The following is an 8386-nucleotide window of genomic DNA, read 5'->3' on the forward strand; positions in this document are numbered from 1 at the left end:
TAACAACATAGATTATAACATGTCTGGGCAACTCCTTTAACTTGAATTTTTCCACTGGCAACATCCTTCCACACCAAAACTTTATGCCTATTTGGATCTAAAATATCATAAGCATGGTCTTTTAAAATCTCATAACATGATACGGAGATTAACTTACCACTTCCCTCTATCATTGAAATGATTTCGACCATGTCTAGTACAACTAAACCCTATTTTACTTTTGAACCCTTTAAAATTTAAATTTTTTTGCCCAAAGGGTGAGAATTTAGGGTTAAAGTTTATAGTTTAATGTTTAGGGTTTGAGTTTATATTATAGTTTAATGTTTGAAGGTTTAAAAGATTAATGTTAGATTAGGGTTTAAGGTTATAGGTTTGAGAAATGGGGTTTTAGTTAGGTTTAACTTAAATTTTTTCACGGGCAACATTCTTCCACACAAAAACTTCATGCCTATTTGGTTCTAAAAGATCATAAACATATTCTTTTAAAATCTGATAACATGATACAAAGATTAACTTGTCACTTCCTTCTAACATCAAAATAATTTCAACCATGGATAGTTTAATTAAATCTAATTTTACTTCTGAAACCTTCAAAATTTAAAATTTCTAACCCAAAGGGTGGGGGTTTATGGTTTAAGGTCTAGGGTTTAAGTTTAAGTTTATGGTTTAAGGTTTAAAGGTTTATAGGGGTTAATGTTATATTAGGGTGAAGGCATGGTATAGGGTTTAAGGTTATAAGTTTGAGGTATAGGGCTTTAGTTAGGGTTTAAGGTTTAGAGTGGATGACTGATTTAAATAGTCATTATTTTGTTGTTAATTACTCCTTGTTCCTCAGTTTATGTTGTTGATTTGGTCATTTTCTCTTATTTTATGTGCAGGACATTGGATTCCAGAAACTGTGCTAAAAGGGCAAAATTCTATAGTTTTTATTTTTCTGGAGTCAATGTTGGAATAATGGGCATGAAGTGGCTGATGTGTGTTGAGTCTATCGATCAGATGAATTAGCCAAAAGGGGGGTGAATTGGCAATTAAAATTTTGGTGGAAGCTTTGAAAGAAAATAGAAATAATTTGCACAATGATTTAGAGTTGTTTGACTTTCTCAAAAGTCTACGTCCACTACATTAGCTATCCACACTAAGGATTTTCCACAAATTTACTAATTCTTCTTTCTTTTGAGGACAAAGAGTAACCTTACAACTCCCTCAAGAATTATACCCCAAATTCTTGAGACATTCTCATCTCAAATAGAAAATTAAAAACTTTGCAAACTTACAGAAAAACCTCACAAGGTAAGATGTTTGCAAATTCTAGAACAAATAAAGAACACTCAAGAATGAATACAATTGAGAACAAATGGTGTTCTTGAAAGCAAAATGATTATTGAATGGAAGTTGACTTGATTTGCTCAAACTTCATGTTTAAGGCTTTCTCTCTTGTTTCTTTTCTCAATTCTTAATCACCAATGGCTTCAAGACTTGTTCAAATAAACCTCAGATCAATTCTAGACGTTGGGGATGACCATGGAGTCAATAGAGCCGTTGTAGTGCAAAATCCACTTGAAAAGTTTGTTGGGAGTGTTTGGGTATCAGTACTCCTTCATAGGGGTATCGGTACTACCTGTTATAAATTCAAATATTTAAACCGTTGCAATCTAATGGTATCAATATTGGCCAGGGAGTATCGATACTACTTTGTAGTGTAGTATCGATACTATCCATGGAGTATTGATACTACTATGTAAAGTAGTATCGATACCGATCATAGTATCGATGCCCAAATTGCATTCTGTAAAAATTCAGAGTCAAAACCAAAGGGGTAGGATCGGTACAATTGATCATGGCATTGGTACTACTATGTATAATGGCATCGATATCGTATAGGGTATCGATACTCATTTTGGCTTCGATGTTTGGGGGTATCGATATTGTTGAGGAAGTATCGGTACTACCCTATTGAAATCTCATTTTTGAATCGATTATGGCTCGAAATACTTTGTAAAAAGTGTTTCAAAAATATTTAAAGTATAAATCACAATTTTTAATTTAGTAAGGAGTAAAAATTGATATTTGAAAACTTGGAGTAATATTTGTAATATTCGAATAATTGAATCGAATATAAAATTTATATCGAATATAAAATCTTAAAATCACTTAACACTTTATTTGTTATATCTAAATATCAAAATATTTTCAACAATCTCCCCCCTTTTTGATATAGCACAACATTTTAGAAATTTTAAGATTTTCTTTTGAAAATCACTTTGAAAAATTATTACTCCCCCTTACTATATTCTCCCCCTTTTTGTTAAATCAAAAAGACTCTATATGTTTTAAACAAGATAGCCAATTGATATATATAAATATAGCTGCTAACATCAAGCCAAGATAAATATTAGCCATTAGTCTACATAATCAATATTCATAAACAATATGCAATAGAGATTGGTCATATTATTTCTAATATGTAAAAGTGCATGAACTAATGAAATAAACATTCAATCAAGTTCAAAAATACTAATCATTCAAAAACAAACATCCAAAACACACAAATATCCAAACAACCTAATATCCAAAACACATAAATCCATCAAATTGTTTAAACAATGTTAGGTTGAAAACATCGGTCAACTAAAATAAAACTAGCAAGAGTGGTCAATCATCCATAGGAGGATCGAGAGAAGATAGATGTGCTCATATCGTAGCCATATTTCAAGCAAGATCATTGATCCTAGGGTTGAGTGCTTGATTTTCTCGTTGTTGCTCTAGATGTTGAGTAGTGAGTTGGGACTCTAGGGATACAAACCTCAAGTTGAATGTCTCCATGAATGATCGAAAATATGAAGGCATCAGACTCTCTTGCCTGGTTAGCTCGTCATCATGCTGATTTACGGGATCTTCGACACCCCGTAAGAGATATTCAAGCTCTTGACCCAGAGCCGGAGCCGAAGCAGCTCATGAAGAGCTAGCACCGGGAGTTTTCTGCGTTGAGTGAATCCAAGTGTCCTTGTCTCCAGTCCACCCCGATTTTCGTAAAGATTTGAGATTAATTTCAGTGGTAAAAGGGATGGCTATATCTAGGTCTACCTTAAGATCATATTTGATGAACATGTTACTTAGTAGACAACAATAAACTAAAGTTTCAACTCATTTTGAAGGAATATTGTTTACGGTTTCTACAAGTTCCCCAAAGATAAATTGAGGGAGATTTATTTTCTTATTATGTTGGATACAATGGATCCACCATAAACAAGAGCTCTAAACCTAGAGTATTTACCTCCGGATGGTCTAAACCACCAAGAGATCATGAAGTGAAGGAAACACTCATGATAGTCTAGAACACATGGGCTCTTATTGACTTCATATTGGGATGGTACTAAATATCTCTCATTATCTACCCCTTGATTATCTAATCCAAAGGTTGCAGCTATGTAATCCGAGTATATGTTAATGTATTAGCCCAAGAGATAGGACCGAATACTTTCAGTGGTATTTTGGGACTCGTTTTGTATACAAACGGCATTGGAATAAAATATGCGTGCGAGTTGTTGATAGATAATAGGTTGGACTTTAAATAGGTTATCAAACTTCCACACTTTAAGGGTAGGGAGGTACTTAAATCACAATTTTTCATTTAGTAAGGAGTAAAAATTGATATTTAAAAACTTGGAGTAATATTTGTAATATTCGAATAATTGAATCGAATATAAAATCTTAAAATTACTTAACACTCTAATTTTTATATCAAAATATCAAAATATTTTCAACAATGTGGCATCTAGTCAGTACCTTCTAGAAGGTCCAGACAGTATTTTCGTGAAGACGGGAGACTTAGTCATGAATTCAAATTTGAAATTTGAAATTATCTTTATTTTTAGGATTTAATTCAAATAATGTTTAGGGATTATATTTTCTAATTTCTTAGGATTTATCTTCAATATTTTCAGTGTTTTAGGAAGCTATAAATACCCCCTGGGTAAACTTCAAAGACATCTCATTTTTTCTTGAACTTCTTTGTTTTTTTTTTCTTCTTTTATAAAAGTTTTTTACTTTTTCTTTTTCGTTTTGTTTTAAAGATTTTATTTTTTTTCTTTAAAAATGATAAGTATGATTTCTATCATACTTAGCTAATTTTCTTATAAGCCAAAGGCTAAAACGATTACTTAATTTCGATTGTGAAAATTAAAAAGCACTTAATATCCTTCGGGTTACATTCTCAGTTTTCTAGACTCGAGAATTGGTAATCGGCTATCCTTTTATATTCAAAAACTCTTTCTTTTCAAAAAAAATACACATTGGATTGATTGTGGCTTCGATTAACATTTGGGATGAATGATCATATTGTAGCAAACTCAACTTCCTATAAACAAACTTAGCAGCGGTCTACTAAAGGAAACTAAGATCGGATTCGATTCTCAGTAAGACCCTATAATCTGAGTCGGGTTTTTCCAAAACGTGTCAATTGAGTGATTTAAAAAGCTTTGCACAAGTTGTCCGCAACACGGATTAACCGAGTAAATGCTTATTCAATATTTATCTGAAAGGCTTTCTCGTTTAGAGATGAAAATGGTCGATGCTGCTAGTGGAGGAGCACTGGTTAATATGACTCCAAATGCAGCAAGAGAATTAATTTTGACAATGGCGACGAATTCGCAATAGTTTTCAAGTAAACTCAGCTGACGGGTTCATGAGATAAGTTTATTTCCCTTGAAAATAAAATTGATAAACTAACTGATGTATTTAATTCTCTTATTGCAGGAAAAAAACAGAGCAGCGAGGTTATGTGGTATGTACACGATGTTGGATCATCCAATGGATTATTGCTTGATGCTACAGGAAGAGGCGAGCACTCAAGTTAACATAGTGGGTAACTTCCCAGTACCTCCTCAAAGGCCTTATAGCCTACACGATAATACATATAATATAGGGTAGTGGGACCATCCAAACTTTAGTTATGCGTAGAACTCGAGCCCGAATCAAGCCTATCAATTAAGACCACCTCCACATCAACCATATCAGCCGTAAAAGGCGCACTTACAAGAAATAGACAAGCACATTAGTCAATTGGCTCAAACCATAGGGCACCTAGAGTCATAAGACAAGCTTCCATCATAAAATGAGGCAAAACTATGAGAAAATATAAGAACAATCACCCTCCGAAGCGGTTCAATTATCACACAACCAATTCTATAAGTGGTAAATGCACAATCCTAGAGAAAAAGGAAATAGCATGTATAGGTCATGTCTGGGCTGACCTCTATCTTCTCTAAAGGTATGACGTGAGAAGGGTCATAATAGTTTCTCCTGAGCATGGATTCATGGAACATATTGTGGATGTGCTCCAATTATGAGGGCAAGTTTAACCTGTAAGCCACTGGTCCAACTCTTTTGAGTACCTCATAAGGTCCTATAAAGCGCATATTCAATTTTTCCTTGTACCAAAATGAAGTAATTTCTTCTAAGAGAAACCATGAGAAATACCTTGTCCCTACCGAGAACTCGATGTCTTTATGCTTCAAGTTTGCATAAGATATTTTCATGTTTGAAGCCTCATTTAGTTGGCTTTGAATCCACCAAACTTTCTCCTATGTCTTCCTAATCAAGTCTGGACCTACTATATTACCTTCGCTGAGTATTTTCCAACATAGTGGAGTCCTACACTTGCGCCCTTGCAATGCTTCTTACGGAGCCATATAAATGCTCGAATAAAAACAATTATTGTAGGCAAACTCCATTAAGGGATAGTGGTCCTCCCAACTACTCTTTAAATCAATAATGGTACACTTGAGCATGTGCTCTAGGATCTAGATAACTCACTCTAACTGGATATATTTTTTAGGACGAAAAGTTGTGTTGAAGTGTAGTTTGGTGCCTAAGAACTCATAAAAGGATTTCCAAAAGCAAGAAGAGAATCGAGGGTCTATGTCTAATATGATGGAAGTTAGTACACCGTGCAACCTCATTATCTCATGGATGTATAACTGAGCTAAGCTCTCAAAGGTATAGTCTATCCTAACTGGGAGAAAGTGAGTTGATTTGGTTAAGTGGTCTACTGTGACCCAAACTACGTCATGTTTATGTCTGGTCATTGGTAATCCCATCACAAAGTCTATGGTCACCCTATCCCTTTTCCACTAAGGAATCTAAATGGGCTCAAGTATTCTTAAGGGAACCTAGTGTTCTACTTTAACATGCTAACAAACTAGACATTTAGCGACAAACTCTGACATATCCCTTTTCATGCTCGGCCACCAAAACAACCGACGAAGCTCATGATACATCTTGTTACTGCCTAGGTGTACTGAGAGTGGAATGCAATACGTTTCATGGAGAATCTTATTGTGCAATTGAGTATTTTCAGGTACACATAACTGACCCTTGAAGTACAACACATCTCCCTCATACAACTCAAAACTTTGGACTTCACCCTAACGAACTTGCTCAATTTGTGTCCTCAATCTGTCGTCTAAACTTTGGAACCTTCTGGCCTCACTTATCAATTATGGTTCAACTCATAACTCGACTATCAACCCACCATCATTAGATAAACTCAAACGTACTAGGAGGGCTCACGAATCTAATATTGACTTTTTTCTCAAAGTATCTGCCACTACATTATCCTTCCTTAGGTGGTAGTCTATCACACAATCGTAGTCCTTAAGTAACTGGACCCATCTGCACTATCTGATGTTTAAATATTCTTGATTGAGTAGATACTTAAGGCTTTTATGGTCAGTGAAGATGTGACACTTCTCACCAAAGATATAGTGTTGCCAAATCTTCAAGGTGAACACGACTGCTGCTAACTCTAAGTCATGGGTGGGGCAATTATGCTCGTGAGGTTTAAGATGACAAGATGTGTAAGATACCACCTTACCCTATTGCATCAAAATGCATCCAAGACCATTCAATGAGGCATTGCTAAAAATTATGAAATCCTTACCTGACTTTGGTTGGGTCAACACTGGGGCTAGGGTCAAAATGACCTTTAACTGTTCAAAGCTCTGTTGTCACTTCTCGTCCCAAATGAAGGGGGCTTCCTTTTGAAGTAGTTTGGTTAATAAGGTTTCTACCATCGAGAATCCCTGAATGAATTGATGATAGTACCCAACTAAGCCAAGGAAACTACACACCTCTAACATATTTTTAGGTGGCTCTCACTCCACTATGGCCTGCATTTTCTTGGGATCAACTCTGATGCCATATACTGACATGACATGATCCAAGAAAGAAACCTCTGATAACCAAAATTCACGCTTCCCAAACATGGTATACAATTGTCTATCTCTGAGGGTCTGCAGGACATTACATAGATGGTGATCATGCTCTGCCTCTGATCGGGAGCAAACTAGGATGTTATTTATAAATACCACCATAAATTGATCTAAGTATAGGTAAAAGACTCAATTTATTTGGTCTATGAATATCGTCGAGGCGTTAGTAAGTCTAAACAGTATCACCATGAACTTTAATGACCATATCTGGTCCTTAAAGTTATCTTTGACACATCTACATCTTTGACTTTCAACTGATAGTGGTCTGACTGCATATCGATATTTGAGAAAATGCACCCTACTCTTAGATGGTCGAAGTGGTCTTCCATCCTAGGGAGTGGATAATGGTTCTAGAAGGTTAACTTGTTCACCTACCTCCAATCGATGCATAGCCTTATCGACCCATCTTTCTTCTTAAAGAATAAGACTGGCGATCCCCAATGAGAGATGCTAGGTCAGATAAAAACTTTCTCCATTAACTCCTTTAGTTCTATAAGTTCCATGTGATAGGGAGCAATGGACACCAGAGCTGAACCCGATATTACCTCAACGACAAACTCTAATTTGCACTCGGGTGGTATGCCCAGCAATTCTTCTGTGAACACATGGGGAAATCTTGCATTTTTCGATGTCCTTGAGTAATTGAACTAAAATTTAGGTGTCGACCACATGAGCCAAGAAGGCCAAATAACCATGGTCGATCATCCTCAAGGTTTTAATGGCTGACACTATCCTCAACTAACTGGGTTTATCGCTGGTCATTACTAGCTTGGTCCCATCGATTGTTCTAAGCTTAAGTCGTTTGGCTCTACACCTCAAACTGACATCATACTCAGTTAGCCAATACATCCCTAAAATCATGTCAAACTCTCTAAACGGTAATTCTATCAAGTCTACCGCAAAAGTCTGATCTTGAATCTCTATTGGACATTGTCTGTAGATTTTGTCCACCAGAATATCTAGACCTAAGGGACTTGATACTCGAACACCTATCTTTATATCCTCTATTGGGATTTTTATTTCCTGAACTAGGTCGAAGTAGATCTAGGAGTGGGTGGAACCATGATCTATCAAAGTTGTAACTGGAATGAAAAAGGCTTAATGTACTTAATATC

The sequence above is a fragment of the Hibiscus syriacus genome, unplaced genomic scaffold, assembly GCF_006381635.1.
Source record: "Hibiscus syriacus cultivar Baekdansim isolate YM2019G1 unplaced genomic scaffold, ASM638163v2 tig00111783_pilon, whole genome shotgun sequence".
NCBI lineage: Eukaryota > Viridiplantae > Streptophyta > Magnoliopsida > Malvales > Malvaceae > Hibiscus > Hibiscus syriacus.